The sequence below is a fragment of the Sapajus apella genome, unplaced genomic scaffold (genome assembly GCF_009761245.1).
Source record: "Sapajus apella isolate SASKATOON/1434 unplaced genomic scaffold, GSC_monkey_1.0 scaffold8, whole genome shotgun sequence".
Taxonomy (NCBI): domain Eukaryota; kingdom Metazoa; phylum Chordata; class Mammalia; order Primates; family Cebidae; genus Sapajus; species Sapajus apella.
The window spans coordinates 30,454,551-30,472,298 of record NW_022436948.1 but is presented as its reverse complement, the minus strand read 5'-3'; the positions used below and the strand labels follow the sequence as shown (position 1 = coordinate 30,472,298).

The 17,748-nt window shown below is 35.2% G+C and overlaps 1 protein-coding gene and 1 long non-coding RNA gene across 12 annotated transcripts in view; both read right to left on the bottom strand.

The window, feature by feature from the left end:
- The window catches only part of ROBO2 (roundabout guidance receptor 2), a 1,318,500-nt gene that overhangs the window by 828,894 nt on the left and 471,858 nt on the right, over positions 1–17,748 (bottom strand). The gene's annotated exons all lie outside the window — the stretch shown is intronic.
- Positions 698–17,748, bottom strand: part of LOC116550598 — a 24,336-nt gene continuing 7,285 nt past the window's right edge. The window contains exons 2-3 of the long non-coding RNA XR_004268504.1: positions 9,213–9,216; positions 698–709 (exon numbers count right to left, since the gene is read on the bottom strand). This is a non-coding gene — a long non-coding RNA (uncharacterized LOC116550598). The remainder of the gene's footprint in view (positions 710–9,212; positions 9,217–17,748) is intronic.

The following is a 17,748-nucleotide window of genomic DNA, read 5'->3' as shown; positions in this document are numbered from 1 at the left end:
CTGTGCTATTTTACTCTAACATAGAGTAAGGAATCATTTAGAATATTTACATGCTTTTGCTTATCACATTGATTTCATAAATTTGAGAAATTTGTTACCTCATATCACTCAAAAAGCATAAATTAGAGACTACAACATTTGTTACTCTCCATCATTTTTAAGTTCTTTTAAAGAAAAAAAGGCAACATGTTTTAATAAGAGAGAGAATTATTCTTGTTTCTACATAACATTATTTTAAGTCAAAGTTTTAAAGTTTTGACAAAAATGACGGGCAAAACGATTATAGACAAAATTGTCTGATGATTAAAGAAACCAATATAAAACTTCAGAAAAAATGTTTCAAGACTCAGGTTTATATTAGCTACAGATTAGTAAATCTGTAGTACTTTGTGGGTTCTTTGGCTAAGGATCAATGAAGGTTAAAGTTTCAAAAAAAGTAATGTTATTTAAACATGGGAAATGTCTTAAAATATAATTATTTTAGTCTTGCATATGTAAATACACTTGGAAAGAGGAGCTGCAGGCAGAATTTTCTTAATGAGCTATGACTGTGCTTAAACGAGTCTGTGTGCTTTGTTAATTCGAATTTCCTGATAGAAATTATTTTAATATTCTTCCAAGTTCTAAAGCTTGCCCAGTAAGTGTGCCAGTACAAACAATGAGATGTATTTATTTATTCAGCTCTTTGAGGAATCTCCTAAGTAAGTGTCTTTTTGATTTGTGTCATGTATAAGATTTGCTAAAAAAAAAAAAATTATACTTCTGTGCCAGGACACTTTTATTGTAGGAAACAGATTACATTTAATTGGATTTCTGATCATGCCATCAATAACACTTGTGAGAAAGTTTCTTCTGTTACTAATTTTGTTCTACATGTTTCACAGTTGCATTTATTATGTTTGAAAAGTGTTGACATGATATCTATTAATATTTTATGACTACATTTTAGAAAGCTCTACTGTTTTATTTTAATTGTAATTATTTTTATTTAAGAACTAGTATTTTTTGTTTCTATATGCAATTGAATATTTTATGTAAGAAAGAGGAAAATGGCTTCATAATAAATAATTGATTCTTATCCAGAAAGGTAGAAAAAAAACATAGATGTCCAATTCTTTTCTGTTATTGTGTTTTGTTGTTCAAATTTTCCTGTCCTAAATTAAGGCAGAACCTTCTGTTTCACTCAAATCCACCAAAAATCCATTCCAGATCTAGAAATCTCTCTGTTAGCTAAGGGCAATGTTCAAATATTCATGATCTTTGGGCGTGAAATGGTCTACTTCAAACATATTATGTTTTTCAAATAGCTTTTATCTTTAAAATTTGTGCAATTTTAAAAATGTTTAGCCTTTAGTATATCAATTTGTTTCAATATAAGACATAATGTTACAAATCATTTAACATAAAATAAATTTAGTAGTTTAGGAAGGACATCACCTGGCATTGTATTGAGCTCCTTGAACAAAAAAAAAGAAATACCAGTAATTAAGCAAAAAGCCAGGCAAGCAGTCCGGAGATGAGATATAGGCATGAGGTCTTGAAATTACAGCACAATCTGTCTCCCAATCCTTTCTTGATGTGACAAGAATTGATATTTGGTTTTCCAGCTCAGAGGACACAGGTCCCAGAGCTAAAAATGCCTACAATGGTGACGATTCATCAAAACGGGTAGTTATGCATGAGTTGGTCACCAGAAGTCTGGATGAGATACAAGGTCCACAACATTTAAAACACTGCACTCCAAACCAAGTATAATGTTCGAGACATCCTCTGATGAGCAAAGAGAATAGTTGAACAACTACATCACAAGACGTTTCATTTTATCTCAACATTCTAGAATTGCATTTTTTAAAGGTGTGACATAAGCAATATTATTTTACTTGTAAGAATGAAAAATGAACAAATATGAAATAATAACTTATCTGAGACTATTCTGTGTTTTCACTTGGAATAAACAATACCAACATTTTCTCCAGGTCCTTTTTCTTGGAAGAGCTGTACAATCAAGGACTCTATATCTCAAAATCATCCAATCACAAGTGCTGGACTTCTCTCATGAAGCCACTGGATTCTGCTCACCTAAAGATAGTCTTTCCCCAAACTTTGAATATTGTAGACCTTAATAATAAAAATCCTTTTGAAAAAAAATTGATGTCTGCTTATTAGTCATGCAACACTATGAGTTTGTCCACCTCATCATGAAGTCCTTATTTAGTAATGAAACGTTGATTAACACTGATTAACTGATAGATCACTGATTAAAATGGTTCATTAGGGATGTAACTTGCATCTTATTAATAAACAACCAAATTATCTTCATCTCACATACTGTCACTAAATAGTTTAGTCTTAAAAGGAATTATCTGTCTTCTCCAAATAGTAATGCTTTATTTCTTAACACCTTTCTTAATTGCAAATGCTAGTCTCTTACTACACTTACAAATGGAATTTTAAAATCTAAATTATGTAATTTTTTGTTTTCAGGTTAGCTTTTCACCATTTCTTGGGTAACATTGCATAAAATATTGTACCTAAGAACTTCATCCTAGATACTCAGCAAAATTATAATATTCAATAGTCTTCAATCCTTTTAAATTGTGTCTGTAGTAGCTGTTTCTTCTGCCTCCAAAATATTAATGCTGCCTAAGTTTATCTCCTAGCTGCTGTCTTTCTCTCCTTTTTCTTCTTTTAGAGTTCTAGTCTCATAAATGCTTTATTTCTACCCAAATGACACCTAAATCTTCTCCTCTAGTGCAGCTACCTTCCCAAACGTCATCTATCTTATTTGTATATATTTATTATATATGTCTATCAAATATTCTTCTATCACCCAAAATTCAATATTGAAAAGTAACTGTTGTACAAGAAAAAGTTATCTGATGCTAGAAATAATTCAAAAGTTTGGGTTGGGATCCTGGGTGTGCCTTTAACTGATTGTGTGACCTTTCATCATGTTGCTGAATTCCTTGGGACATCAGTTGCCTTGTTTTTAAGACATGGATATTTTCAGGAACTTTGTACATTTCTCTGTTTTCCAATGTGGTGTCATTTGATGATTAACACTGGTCTTTTCCTCCATACTTTTTTTTTTCTCTCTTTTCAAGTTTCTATAACACATATTCCATTCTTCCACTCTCCTAGGCTCAAGAACTCATCTTATAACTTTCCTTATGTTTTGAACTCTAAATCTGGCCAGTCAAAATGAATTGGCACCTCATATTTTATTTTGATTCTTGTATAATAATATCTCACAAATACAGCATTTTCTTCCTATTTCCATTGGATTGTCCATATTCTGGATTTTTTAAAACTTCTCTCTGACATATCAAAAAGTGTTCTGTTCTCTTGTGTCAATTTTGTATTCTGCCATTCTAATTTTTCCTTAATTGACAAAATTTCCATCTAAAATGTTTTCCTCTCTCCGTTCCTTTGTTCTAAAAATGATATAAGGTAATTTAAAAAGAATGCTGCCTTCAAATTTTTTAAAAATCAGAAAAGTAATAAGCAAAAATAAAATCATTAAAAGGAGTCACAAATAAGGATGGAAGGCATCTTTGCTAAGAGTGACCAACAAATTCAGTTTCCCATTCATGGTGGACAATCCCTAAGGTGATCCCAATATTTTCTGGCTCCTAAAATTCCACCGTTGTTCTGGCTCTTCCTCTTGCATCCAGGTTTAACTGGTGATTTGATCCAATCAAGAGAAATTTGAAAGGTTATAACCACATCTTTAAATATGCTATGTTATATAAGACTCTGTCTTTGTCCACAGAGGTGAGAGGCTTTTCTCCCTTATTGGTTTAAAGAAACAAGCTGACACAGTTTCAGAAGGCTATGGGGTACACCACTTAACAGGGGAAGTCAGGCAGCCTGTAAAAACAGAGATTCCATCCACAGGCCAATAGCCAGCAAGAGAGTGATCTCAGTCCTATAACCACAATGATGTGAATTCTGCCAACAACCTGAGGGAGCTTGAAAAAGACTTTTCCCCAGTCAAGCCTCTGATGAAATTTTAGCCCAGTGGAAATCCTGACAGAGGGCCAGCTAAGTGTTGCTTGGATTATTGACCCACAGAGACTGTGCAATGATAAAAGGATATTGTTTTAAACCATTAAGCATATAATTATTTATTTAGAAGCATGGGAAACTAATAAAATATTCTATTATTTGTTAAGGCATTGCAAAATATTTTACTTTCAATAAGCAAATTGTAATTCTGATGCATAGACTACTCTCAGGAGGTGAAAACTGGAAGAGTCAAGATCCTACCTGGAGTTGTGATAAGATTAGTGCTATTTTTCCAATACACAGTTGTTGTTTTCCTGTACCATCATTTCCATATTTGTTTTCCTACCACACTCCTTGCATGAAATGTTTTCACTCCCCAATCACTGAAGATATAATGTCTACACTTGGCTGTTTGTGCTTTAACATCTATATCCAATCTCATCACTTGCTCCTTTCTAATAAATGTCTCTCACATTTATTATCTCTCACATAATAAATGTCTCACAGTCATCTATTTACTGCTCTCTGCAGGTATGATTCTTAACATCCACGTTAGAGACACTTTCCATTTTGCCTCTTAGACATTCTTAATCCTTCTTATTGGAATGATTCAAACCTTTTTTTAATCATACTGATAATTCTGTAAAGCCCAGTTATCTCTTTCTACCACAAGATCAGTAAGACCTGCTCTAATATACCTTATATTTAACCTTTTTAATATTTACATTGCTTATTTTTTGTCTTCTCCTTTGTAAGGTCCATGAAGACAAAAATGTTTATGTTTCATTCACTAATGTGTTCCTAACACCTAGAATATTACCTGGGACAGAGGAGGGAGGAGGTGCTCAAAAGATATTTGCTGAATAAACTCATAACCCTTGTTAGTATCACTTATTTACTATTGAAGCTATAAAATTATATCCAATCTCATATAACTTATTGTTCAATTTGTGAGTGTGCACATCATATCTTCAATTGGGTTAAGAACAGGGTTCCTGTGTTATTTGCAGTGCATCTTTGAAGTAAGTCCACTGCAGCTGAGTAACACAACAAATATCTTTCTCCTGGATAGAAGAAAAATGTTGGATATTGTACTTTTGTATAATAACTGTAACTAGTATTATATATTCAACATATCCTTTGAAGTCTCCTTCAAATATCATTATATTTTTAATGATTCAGATTATACTTTCAAATATATTTTCTCTTAACATCATATTGGTTTTCTATGGACAATAGCTTTTAATATTTTGACTTTGGTAGCTTAACTGCCTACATATTTTTTGTCAAGTAATTTGATGGCCTGTAAAATAATAATAAATCCTTTAGGCATTCATTGTCCTAACTTTTTATGTATGAATAATTAGGGAATAGTGTCTTCATTGTTGAAAACCTCATCATAATTTTTCTGCCTAGTTATTTAGATATTTTTCATATATTATGTTGTTTAAAGCAGGCAACATGGCTTTAGAATACATATAATTGATGCTCGTTCACTGTATTATTCTAAGCCATATCAGAGTCTTTAAAAACATTATGCATACTCCTTTATAAGAGGACTGGCAGTATACAACCTGATATTAACATTCTTAGGGTAATGCTATCCAAAAGACCATAAACACGCAGAACTCAGTTTCTTTCTCTAATAAATTGGTGTCAGAGGTTAAAATGATTAGAACCTAAAAGCTGATGAGGTAATATTCAATTTTTAATTAGTAATAAGTTTTGAAGTGGGTGGCTAATAAAATCCACTAGCAGGTGTTCTTATCAACGAACATGTCTGCAGGAGGTCTTCCACATCTTGGTGTGCCAATAAATGATGAGTTCTTAAAAACTGCCATAAATGGAAAATAAGCATTTATAAAGTAATATTTATATAGGTTAATTTCAGGGGTGAACACAGTAGGAACTTAAAATACTGAAGCTGAAAACTAATTTGTCGCATGGTCCTGAACTGCATTTTCAAGCAAAATCTGCAAGTTCAGATAATTATAAAGTATTCCATTATTGACATACTGAGAAAAAAATAATTTTATAAACAGCCATTTGCTAGAACTCAGCTACAATTTCTGTGAATGACAGCATATAAAACTATTTCACACATACAATATATAAGAGTAACACTTTAAAATCGCAATAATTAGAATAAATAAGTCTAACTCCATTTTAACCAGAGTTTTAAGTCTTCATCCCCAACTTTTGCTGTAGAGAAATGTAGTGTCATTATATTGATTCTAAATTATTGTAATCTAATTTCTTATTAATCCATCATAAAAGCTTGTTGACAAATCACAAGTCATGATTCAGTTCCAAGTGAGATTGTGCAGCTCATAATTTGAGTACAAAATGTGATAATAAGACAATAAAGGGAGTGATATGTAATCTCATCGTATGCAGAAATTAATCATGTGAAATAGGGAGAATGCTCTGATATGGATATGTATATCTATATAGTGCAACTTAGAGAAGCAAGTGGGAAACAAAACTTGTTATGTCAGTACTAGAGGTGGTACCTACTGTGGATTTGTCTAATACAGATGGAAGCTATTCTTCATTATTTGTGGTTCAGAATTCTATTGTATAATTTTAAATGATGAGCGTGGCAATCATGTTGGAATACATCTCTGAGAAGCTGAAATGCTTCATTTCAGAAGATGCAGTTGCTTTTGAAGGGACCATTTCCAAAATGTTTCATTTTTTTTTTTTGGCAAATGCCTGTTTAAAACAAATTTCAATGCACCTTCCCTAAAATCTTAACCAGAAAAGGTTTTCTAAAATACTTCTTTTTTAGACTTAATTGTCATAGAATCTATCTCACTGTTTAGAGAACATTTATTTACTCATCTAGACATTGAGTCACAGCGCAATAATCTGGACTTATTTCTGTTCCTCTGAGTGTGCAAGAGGAAGTAGGAAAATAATTTCAGAGAAAAATGTATTTGTGTGTATGTGTATGGGTAGCAACACACACACACACACACACACGCACACAGAAAATAAATAGAACAACATCCCGATAACTGGAGTTAAATTTCCAGAAGAAATAATAACATAGAAAAGAATTTAACATAGAGACTGAGATAAAGGGAAATGTAGATAGTACATAATCAAAAGGGAAAGAGAAGAATTTCAAAAGAAACTTCAAAAGACTAATTAAAATCACCCAGCTATAGGGAGAACAAACCTTCAAGCAGAACCATGTAATGCATTAAGAACACAGACAGCTAGAGGAAGAAGACTAGATGTAATCTTAGTACAAGAGAAACAAGCCTCAATACAAAAAAGGAAATTGATTTCACATCAAGGGAGGAACTGAGGCTCTTTCTCTGGTCTGTTAAAAGAAAAGAAATGTAGATGGGGACATTAATTTAAGACACCAATGGCTATGTTTGGAGATGTGCAAGATCCATGTTTGACCTATGAGGCCAAATTTTAAGTTCAATGTGTAAGATGTGAAGGTTGGTTATTGATATATAAATGCAAGGTTGGGATACACTTAAATTCACACACACACACACACACACACACACACACACACACACACACAAATGCACATAGAAGTATTCCAATAGAATTAAGAGGCTTATGAACAAAAAAAGAGGTTTATATAATATTGCTTTTCTGATCTTTGTTACTATTAAAATTAGCTAAAATTAATTTCTCAAAAGGTATGAAATATATACATATGTAGGTTTATATCTCTATCTATCTATCTATCTGTGGAGAAACATATATTTTTAGAACCAAAAATCAAAATTAAAGCAATGGTTGAAACAAAAGATTCCTAGCTTCCCTTTCAAGATGTTTTGGTGGCAGGATATATTCAAAATGATAGAAAGCACTCAAGGGAAGGAGTAAAACCAAAAGCTTTAAGAGAAAAGTAGATATTCCCAGCTGTAGAAGTATTAAGTGGAACTTGCACTTGGAAAAAATAATCGAAGGTGAAGTAGAGCAGAAAAAATAAAAATGAAACTGCAAAGGAAAGGCTCTTATATTGGCAGAGTCAAGAGAAGGAAAAGGAAGTCAGTTAAAATTAAATTCTCTATCCACAGAAACTCTAAAGTTTACTTATTCATTTAACATTTACCCTGAGCCTACTATGTTTTAGATACTATGATATGGATTACTGAAAATGTTTAAAAACACATTTCTGACACTCAAAATGCTCACACTATTTTGGGATTATTACAAAAAAGGTGGTAATCATAATGCAATATTTAACATCATTGATTTTAATGGAAATAAATCTGGTCTTATAATGCCTCAGTGTTTCTCCTTATGCTACTTTACTAATGAACACATAGAAAGAATTCAGGAAATGCTTTATAGTGTACTTATTACAAAGAGCATGTCCTCTGACCATGTCCTAATGAGCTTTACTAACCTGTCAGGGTTAAGGGTATTCTTGTTAGAGCACTGGCTTATAGTTAGTACTCAGTAAATGTTAACTGCTATTGTTTATTTCTCAGAAAAATCATAGAAGCTTGGCACTATTATTATACTCAGTCTAAACAAGGGGAACAAAAGATAGAGATTAAGAAATCGACTAGTATTTGCCAAGCTAATAATTGGCAAGAGACAGCGTTCAAATTTAGGGGCTGTCTGCTCTCAAAATCTTTAATATTATACTACTGTTGTTTTTCGATGCAGTCTATGCAAAAAGTTTTACCTGGAGGCACAAAGGAAGTCCACACTAATTATTACCCATTACTACTATTAGTATAAGGATCCTCTCATTTATGACATTGTTTCTCAGTTTGTATACCTATCATTGTTAGAAAACAGACTGCTATGAATCACACTCCTTCTAGCTGTACATGTTCAATTCTGCCTAAAGATTTTGTACTTGTAGTGTCTCTGACAATAATATGTTCCTTCCTTCATGGTTTAACATAGATGGATCTCTTCTGAGATTTTTGTCTAAGCTCAAATTGTCTCTCAGAGGAGGTTCCCTTGAGCACCCTATCTAGTGACACACTGGCCCAGCCCTGTGCTGTCCTCTCTCTTTAGCTAGCAAACCCCTCAGCATTCATCCTGCCCTAATTTGTTTACTTTTATTCTCTTCCTAAGAGAATGTGACCAACGCTCTTGTTCACCTCTACACCCACACAAGATAGGAACTCAGTAAATATTTGCTGAATGAATAAAGTGACTATGACACATCCATAAGCCTCGAATGCAGCTCATAAATGTTAGTTCATCACTCTGCTTGCCCACTCTTGTAAGTGGGAACAGAAAATCTGTATTTTAAGTGAACACATATTTTTCTATAGCTCCATGTCTTAGCTCCCTTTCATGTGTTATTCATCAGTAATAAGAATCATACTCTTATATGACTTAGCTAGAAGTTATTCCACCTTCTCCGTTTATCATATTCCCTCTAGACAGCCTAACTTTTCCTGGAAGTTGTTAAAAAGCACTTATAAAATTTGTTTTAGTTGCCCAATTTGAGTCAGGTGCGTAAAGAAAAATAAATGCAAGATATGGTGCTGCATAAATATGTAATTTGAGCACACAAAAAACTAGCAATTGAGTGATACTGAATAAAATTGATAAAACAGTTTGAGAAAAGTAGAGAGATAAGTTTGTGTGTATGTCTATGTGTGTGTTCTTCTTCTCTCTCTCCTTTTATCTCTTTCTACTTCCCTGTTTTTCTCCCCTCCCTTTCTCCCTCCTTACCTACCTCCTTCCTTCCCTCCCTCCCTCCCTCCCTCCCCTCCTTCCCCTCTCCTCCTCTTCTCCTTCTCCTCCTCCTCCTCCTCCTCCTCCTCCTCCTCCTCCTCCTCCTCCTTTTTAGGTTAGGCAGAATGAAAGAGAAAAGAAATATTTTGCTATCTGGAGGAAATTCCTTTGCTCCAGAAAGTACGTTAAAATTCATCAAATTAAACATAATGACCTCCTCTGAATTTCCCCAAAATAAGCAGAATAATGAACAACTCAATATTTATCATGATATCTCTCTTATGAAGTAGGAGACAAATCATACAAATATGGCTAATATTTATTATTGAGTTGGTCGTGTATTTCAAGGTCTTATCAAAATTGTTTCTAGCAAAACACTCTATGCCCTCTTTTCCATTAATGTAATGAGATCAAAAATGATCTCTAAATGTTAAGTATTTTATCCATGATCTTGAAGTTTATTCTTCACAGACAATAAAGAAAATAATTATCTAGATAGCCTTCCATAAATCACAGACTTTGAGTTCTGCTTCTCTACTGGCCACAAATATCATTTGTCCTTGGGCTTCACTCATGTGGCATATGGCTAAATATCTATTAAGCTGAAGTAAGGTAAACAGTTTCTGCATTGTTACTAAGGGGATTACTTTTACCATCATTTCCCAAGCCCAATTATTTTTGGATCAAAAGGAACTATTCAGAAGGTGATATCTCACAGTGGTTTTAAGGACCCTGTTATCTCCAATATGCTGGAAGGCCATAATTTACCATTCAGCATATCTCCAATATGCTGAATGGTAAATTAAACTAAAAGATTTTCAAGACAAAGTACTATATATTCAGAACAATCATTTCCTATAACACAGGAATATCTCATTTTATTGTGCTTCACTTGGTTGCACTCTGCAGATATTGCATTTTTTATAAATTGGAAGTTAGTTGCAACCCTGCATGGAGCAAGTCTGTCAGTGCCATTGTTCCAACAGCATGTGCTCACTGTGTACCTTTGTGTCACATTTTGATAATTTCCACAATATTCAAAAGTTTATTAGTATTTGTTTACCTGTTGTGGTGATCTGGTGAACAGTGATCTTTGATGTTACCTGGTCTAATTGTTTTGGGGTGCCATGGACCTTTCTCATATAAGATGGTAAACTTAATCAGTAAGTGTGTGTGTTCTGACTTCTAATCCTCCCATCTCTCTCTCTCTCTTCAGACCTCCTATTTCCTGAGACAAAATGATATTGAAATAAACTAATTAATAGCCCTACAATGGACTCTAAGAGTTCAAGTGAAAAAATAAGTCATATGTTGCTCACTTTACATCAAAAGTTAAAAATGATTAACATGAATGAGGAAGGCATGCCAAAAGCAGGACAGGCTGAAAGCTTGGCCTCTTGCACCAAATGGCAATGTTGTGAATACAAAGAGGAAGTTTTTAAAGGAAATTGAAAGTGTTACTCCAGTGAACACACAAGTGATTAGAAAGCGAAACAGCAACATTGCTGATACAGAGAAACTTTTGCTGGTCTCCATAAAAAATCTGCCACAACATTAAAAAAACAAACAAACAAAAAAAACTATGTATAGATAGTTGTATGATTGTATGCCTGTATGCAAATATCTCATGCACCCCATATATGTATACATACATCTACATATATACATATATGGGGTGCATGAGATATTTGTATAGAGTCATACAACATTTAATAATCACATCAGTGTAAATGGGGTATCCATCACCTCACGTATTCATTATTTACTTGTGTTATGAATACTCCAATTGTACTCCATCATTCTGATTAATAGTTAACAAATTATTACTGACTGTAGTCACCCTGTTGTGCCAACAAATACCAGATATTATTCTTTGTATATAACTATATGCTTTTTACCCACTGATCATCTTCATTTCTCTCCCCCACCACACTACCCTTCCCAGCCTGTGGTAACCATCATACTACTCTCTATCTGCATGAGTTCAGTTGTTTTTATTTTTAGCTCCTTCAGTTATAAATGAAAACATGCAAAATTTATCTTTCTGTGCCTAGTTTATTTCACTTAATAACCTCCAGTTTCATACACATTGTTGCAAATGACAGGATCCCATTCTTTTTCATGCCTGAATAGTACTCCCTTGTGTGTATGTACCATATTTTCTTTTATTCATTTGTCTGTTGGTGCACACTTAGGTTGGTTCCAAATTGTGGTTATTATGAATAGTGCTACAATAAATATGGGAGTGCAGATATCTCTTCAATATACTGATTTCCTTTTTGGGGATGTATATCTAGCAGTGGGATTATTGGACCATATAGTTGTTCTATTTTTAAATGTTTGAGGAACCCACATACTGTTTTCCGCAGTGGCTTTACTAATTCACATGCCTGACAGGAGTGTATGAAAGCTCTCCTTTCTCCACATCCCCACCATCATTTGTTATTGTCTGTCTGTTGGATACTAGCCTTTTTAACTGGGGTGAGATGGTAACTCACTGTAGTTTAAATTTGCATTTCTCTGATGATCAATCATGTCGAGCACCTTCTTTCTACATGTGTGCCATTTTTATGTCTTCTTTTGAGAACTATCTATTCAGATTCTTTGCCCATTTTAAAATCAGATTATTAGATTTTTTTCCTCGAGTTGTTTGAGCTCCTTATATATTCTGGTTATTAATCTCTTGTCAGATGGATAGTTTCCAAATATTTTCTCCCATTCTCTGGGTTTTCTCTTCACTTTGTTGATTGTTTCCTTCTTTGTGCAAAAGATATTTAACTTGATATGATCCCATTTGTCCATTTTTGCCTTGGTTGTTTGTGCTTGTGGGATATTGCTCAAGAAATCTTTGCCTAGACCAATGTTTGAAAGAGTCTTTCCAATGTTTCCCTTCAGTACTTTTACAGTTTGAGGTCTTAACTTTAAGTCTTTAATTCATTTTGATTAGATTTTTGTATGCGGCAAGAGATGGAGGTCTAGGTTCATTCTTCTGCATATGGATATCCAGTTTTTCCAGCACCATTTATTGAAGAAACTGTCCTTTCTCCAATGTATATTCTTGACACCTTTGTCCACAATGAGTGCACATTAGATGTATGGATACATTTTTGAGTTCTCTATTCTGTTTCATTGGTCTATGTGTCTGTTTTTATGCCAGTACCATGCAGGTTTGGTTACTATAGCTCTACAGTATAATGTGAAGTCAAGTAATTTGATTCCTCCAGTTTTATTCTTTTTGCTCAAGACAGCTTTGGCTATTCTGGGTCCTTTATGGTTTCATATAAATTTTGGGATTGTTATTTCTATTTATGTGAATCATATTGCTGGTATTTTGATAGTATTTTGGTATGTTAATAAAGATTGTATTGAATATGTAGACTGCTTTGCATAGTATGAACATTTTAACAATATTAATTTTTCCAATCTATGGATATGGAATATCCTTCTATTTTTGTGACCATTTCTATTTCTTGCACCAATATTTTATACTTTCATTGTAGAGATCTTTCATTTCTTAGCCTTTATTCCTAGGTATTTTGTTTCCTTTGAAGCTATTGTAAATGAGATTACTTTCTTGACTTCTTTTCAGATTATTCACTGTTAACATATAAAAATGTTACTGATTTCTAATGTTAATTTTTTATCCTGAAACTTCACTGTTTTTTTTTGTCTGTTCTAATCTGTATGTGTGTGTGTGTGTGTGTGTGTGTGTGTGTGTGAAGTCTTTAGGTTTTTTCAAATGCAAGAATGTATCAACTGCAAACAGAGACAATTTGACTTGTTCCTTTGCATTTTGGATGCATTTTATTCCTTTCCCTTGTTGAATTGTTTTAGCTAGAATTGGTTTGGAAAGTTTTCTGTTACTATCCATTTGAAAAAAAGTTTCTACCCTAATCTCCCTATCCATTTTACCCTCAAGGCCAATAACTGAGATTTGCCCTTTTGACACTATTTTCTATATCACGTAGGCATACTTAATTATTTTTTATTCTTTTTTTCTTTTGTATTCTCTGACTGTATATTTTCAAACTGCCTATTTCCAAGCTCAGAAACTCTTTCTTCTGCTTGATCAATTCTGCTGTTGAGAGACTCTAAAGCATTCTTCAGTTTGTCAATTAAATTTTTTACCTCCAAAATTTTTGAGCTGCAAAATTTTTGCTTGATTCATTTAAATTATTTCAATCTCTTTGTTAAATTTGTCTCGTAGAATTTCGAATTATTTTTCTGTATTGTCTTGGATTTCATTAACTTTCCTCAAAACAGCTGTTTTGAGTTCTTTGTCTGAAAGCTTACATATCTCTGTCACTCTGGAATTGGTCACTGGTGCCTTATTTAGTTTGGTGAGGTCATGTTTTCTCAGATGGTCTTGATGCTTGTCTATGTCTGTAGATGTCTGAACATTGAAGAGTTAGATATTTATTCTAATCTTTGTAGTCTGGGCTTGTTTGTACCCATTCTTCTTGAGAAGGCTTTCCAAATATTCAAAGGGAATTAAGTGTTGTGAACTAAGTCTTTGGCCACTGCAGACATACGTGCATTAGGGAGTACCCCAAGCCCAGTAATATTGTGGCTCTTGTAGCCTCATAAACATACCACCTTGGTGGCCTTGGGTAAGACCCAGGAGAATTCCCCAGAATTCCATGAGGCATCTCTTCTTGTTCTCTTCCCTTACATTCCTCCAAACAAACATAGTCTCTCTTTCCATGCTGAACTGCCTGGAGTTACAGGAATGGTGACACAAGCACTCCCATGACCGCTGCCCCTGGGACTGTCCTAGGTCACACTTGAAGCCAGCACAGTACCAAGTCTCACCCAGTGCCTGTGGCAACTATTTCCTGCCTATTGGTAATGAATCAACAGGTAATGGATCCTGCCAGGACTGACTCTTTCCCTTCAGGGCAGTGTGCTCCTTTCTGGCCTGGGTGGCTCTGAAAATGCCACCAGGATCTATGGCATGGGATCGGGGGCTTCAGGAATATGCATGGTGCTTTATTTTCCTAGGGCTGAGCTAGTACCCAGGTTACAAGACAAAGACTTTTTTACTTTTCCTTTTAATTTCCTCAAGCAGAAGGAATCTCTCCCTATGGCCACTATAGCTAGGAATGTGCTGGGTTACACCTGAAGCCAGCTTGATGCTAGGTCTTGCCCAAGGCCCATAGGGACTACAACCTGGCTACTGCTGATTTTTTTAAGTCCAAAGGGCTTTCTAGTCAGCAGGTAGTGAATTCTGCCAGGACTGCATTTTTCACTTCAACGTTCCCTTCAGGCCCAGAGTGAGCCTGGAAATGTTGTCTGAGAGATACGGCCTGAAATGGGGCCTTCAGAACTCTGCATGATGCTTTATTTTACTGTGGGTGAGCTGGTGTCCAAGTTGTAATACGAAGTCCTCTTTACTCTTTCCTCTTCTCCTGGAACTGTGAGCTGCACTGCCTGGAGTTGGGAAAGGGGTGATGTAAGCTCTTCCTTGGCTACTCTACCTGGTGTCTCACTGGGTTGTGTGCACATCAAGTCCACTGGCTCTGAGTCCATCACAGAACCCGGACTTGCCCAGGAATTTCAGTCCCATGGCCTAGACTGCCTTTCAAGTAGATTTAGAACCCCAGAAGACCTAAGCCTACAGTGGGTCTCGCAGAACTCAGGTCCTCCCTGCTGAAATGGGTGATTCCTCTCTGGCTTGGGCTGATCAAAATGCTCCTGCAATGAGCACTGGCTGAATTTTGCCCTGTGTTGCTTTCCACTGTGACAAGGCAGCATTGCGTTCCAATGCAAAGTCCATAATAGCTTTGCTCTTCACCCCCTAAGCACACAGATTCTCTTTCTGTGCCATGCTACGCTGTTGAGGAATGGGAGAGGGGTTGTATAGGCAATTCAAGACTGTCCTCTTCAGTGCCTCTTCTTTTGATATGTTAAAACTAGGTACTGTGAGAGCTCACCGTATTTTTGCTTTTCATGAAGGTGCTTTCTTTTGTGGATATTTGTTCAATTTAATATTCCTGCAGGCGTTGAGGAGACAATCACTGAGTGGTTCTATTGAGGCATCTTGCTCCACATCCTACCTCCCATCACAACATCTTTTCAGGCCAGAACCTAATCCAAAGCAAGGCCCCAACTCTCTTCAGCCTAAAAAGGTAGAGATTTTAGAAAGCTGCAGAAGAAAAGTTGAAATTTAGCAGGGGTTGGTTCATGAAGCTTAAGAAAACAAGCTGTCTCTATAACATGAAAGTGCAAGGTGATGGAGCAAGGGCTAATGTAGCTATAGCAAGTTATCCAGCTAAGATCATTGATGAAAATGGCTATGCTAAACAACATATTCTTTCAGTGTAGATTAGGTAGTCTTCTACTGGAAGAAGATACTATCTAGGAATCTCACAGCCAGAAAGAAGAAGTTAATTCCTGGCTTCTATGGACAGGTTGACTCTCTTGTTAGCAGTTGATGCACTGGTGACTTGAAATTGAAATAAATGCTCATTGATCATTTTGAAAATCCTAAGACTCTTGAGAATTATGCTAAATGTACTCTGCCTGTGCTCTACAAGCAGCATGGTTTACTGAATATTTTAAGCTCAGTGTTAAGACCTACTGCTCAGAAAGAATATTCCTTTCAAAACATTGCTGCTCATTGATAGTATGCCTAGTCACCCAAGAGTTCTGGTGGAGATTTATAAGAAAATTAATGTTGTTTTCATGCCTGCTAACACAATATCCAGTCTGTAACCCATGGATCAAGGTGTAGTACAACTTGAAAGTATTATCATCTAAGAAATACATTCAGTAAGATTATAGCTACCACAGAGAGTAATTTTTCTGATATATCTGGACAAAGTACATTGAAAACCTGAAAAGAATTTACCTTTCTAGATGCCATTAAGAATATTTGTGACTCATGAGTGGAAGTCAAAATACCAACATTAAGGGAGGTTGAAAGACATTGATTCCAATCCTCATGGATAACTTTGAGAGGTTCAAGGCTGCATTGGAGGAAGTAACTGCATATATCATGGAAATAGCAAGAGAACTAGATTGGAAGTGGAACCTGAAAATGTGATTGAATTGCTGCAATCTCATCACAGAATTTTAATGAACGAGAAGTTGTTTCTTATGGATGAGCAGAGAGTGGTTTCTCAAGATAGATAGAATCTACTTCTGGTGAAGATGCTGTGAACATTGTTGAAATGGTGACAAAGGATTTAGAATACTCATAAACTCAGTTGATAAAATAGTGGCAGGGTTTGAGAGTATTAACCAAATCTGAAAGAAGTTCTATGGTGGGTAAAATGCTATTGTTAACCAACGTTGCATGCTACAGATAACTACAGATAATTCTTTTGTGAAAGGAAGAGTCAATTGATGCAGCAAGCTTCATTGGGCTCAATTTTTGAAAATTGTCACAGCTACCTTAAATTTCAACCAACACCCTGATGTCAGCAGCCATCAATATCAAGGTAAGACCTTCAATCAGTGAAAAGACTATGACTTGCTGAAGTCTCAGATGATCATTAGCATTTTTCAGCTGCAAATTATTTTCATTAAAGCATTATCAATTTTAGACGTAATGGTATTACACACTTAGTCTGCAGTATAAACATAGCTTTTATACACACTGAGAAGGCAACAAATTTGTGTCACTTGCTTTATTGCAATATTTGCTTACTGTGGTGGTCTGGACCTGAACCTGCAATATCTCTGAGGTATGCCTGCATATTTGTATTAGACTACTAAAAAAATTCAAATAATTATGTAAGGTACTTATTACTTCTTTTTTTTTTTTTTGAGACGGAGTTTCACTCATGTTACCCAGGCTGGAGTGCAATGGCGCAATCTCGGCTCGCCGCAACCTCTGCCTCCTGGGTTCAGGCAATTCTCCTGCCTCAGCCTCCTGAGTAGCTGGGATTACAGGCACGCGCCACCATGCCCAGCTAATTTTTTGTATTTTTAGTAGAGATGGGGTTTCACCATGTTGACCAGGATGGTCTCGATCTCTTGACCTTGTGATCCACCCGCCTCGGCCTCCCAAAGGGCTGGGATTACAGGCTTGAGCCACCGCGCCCGGCGGTACTT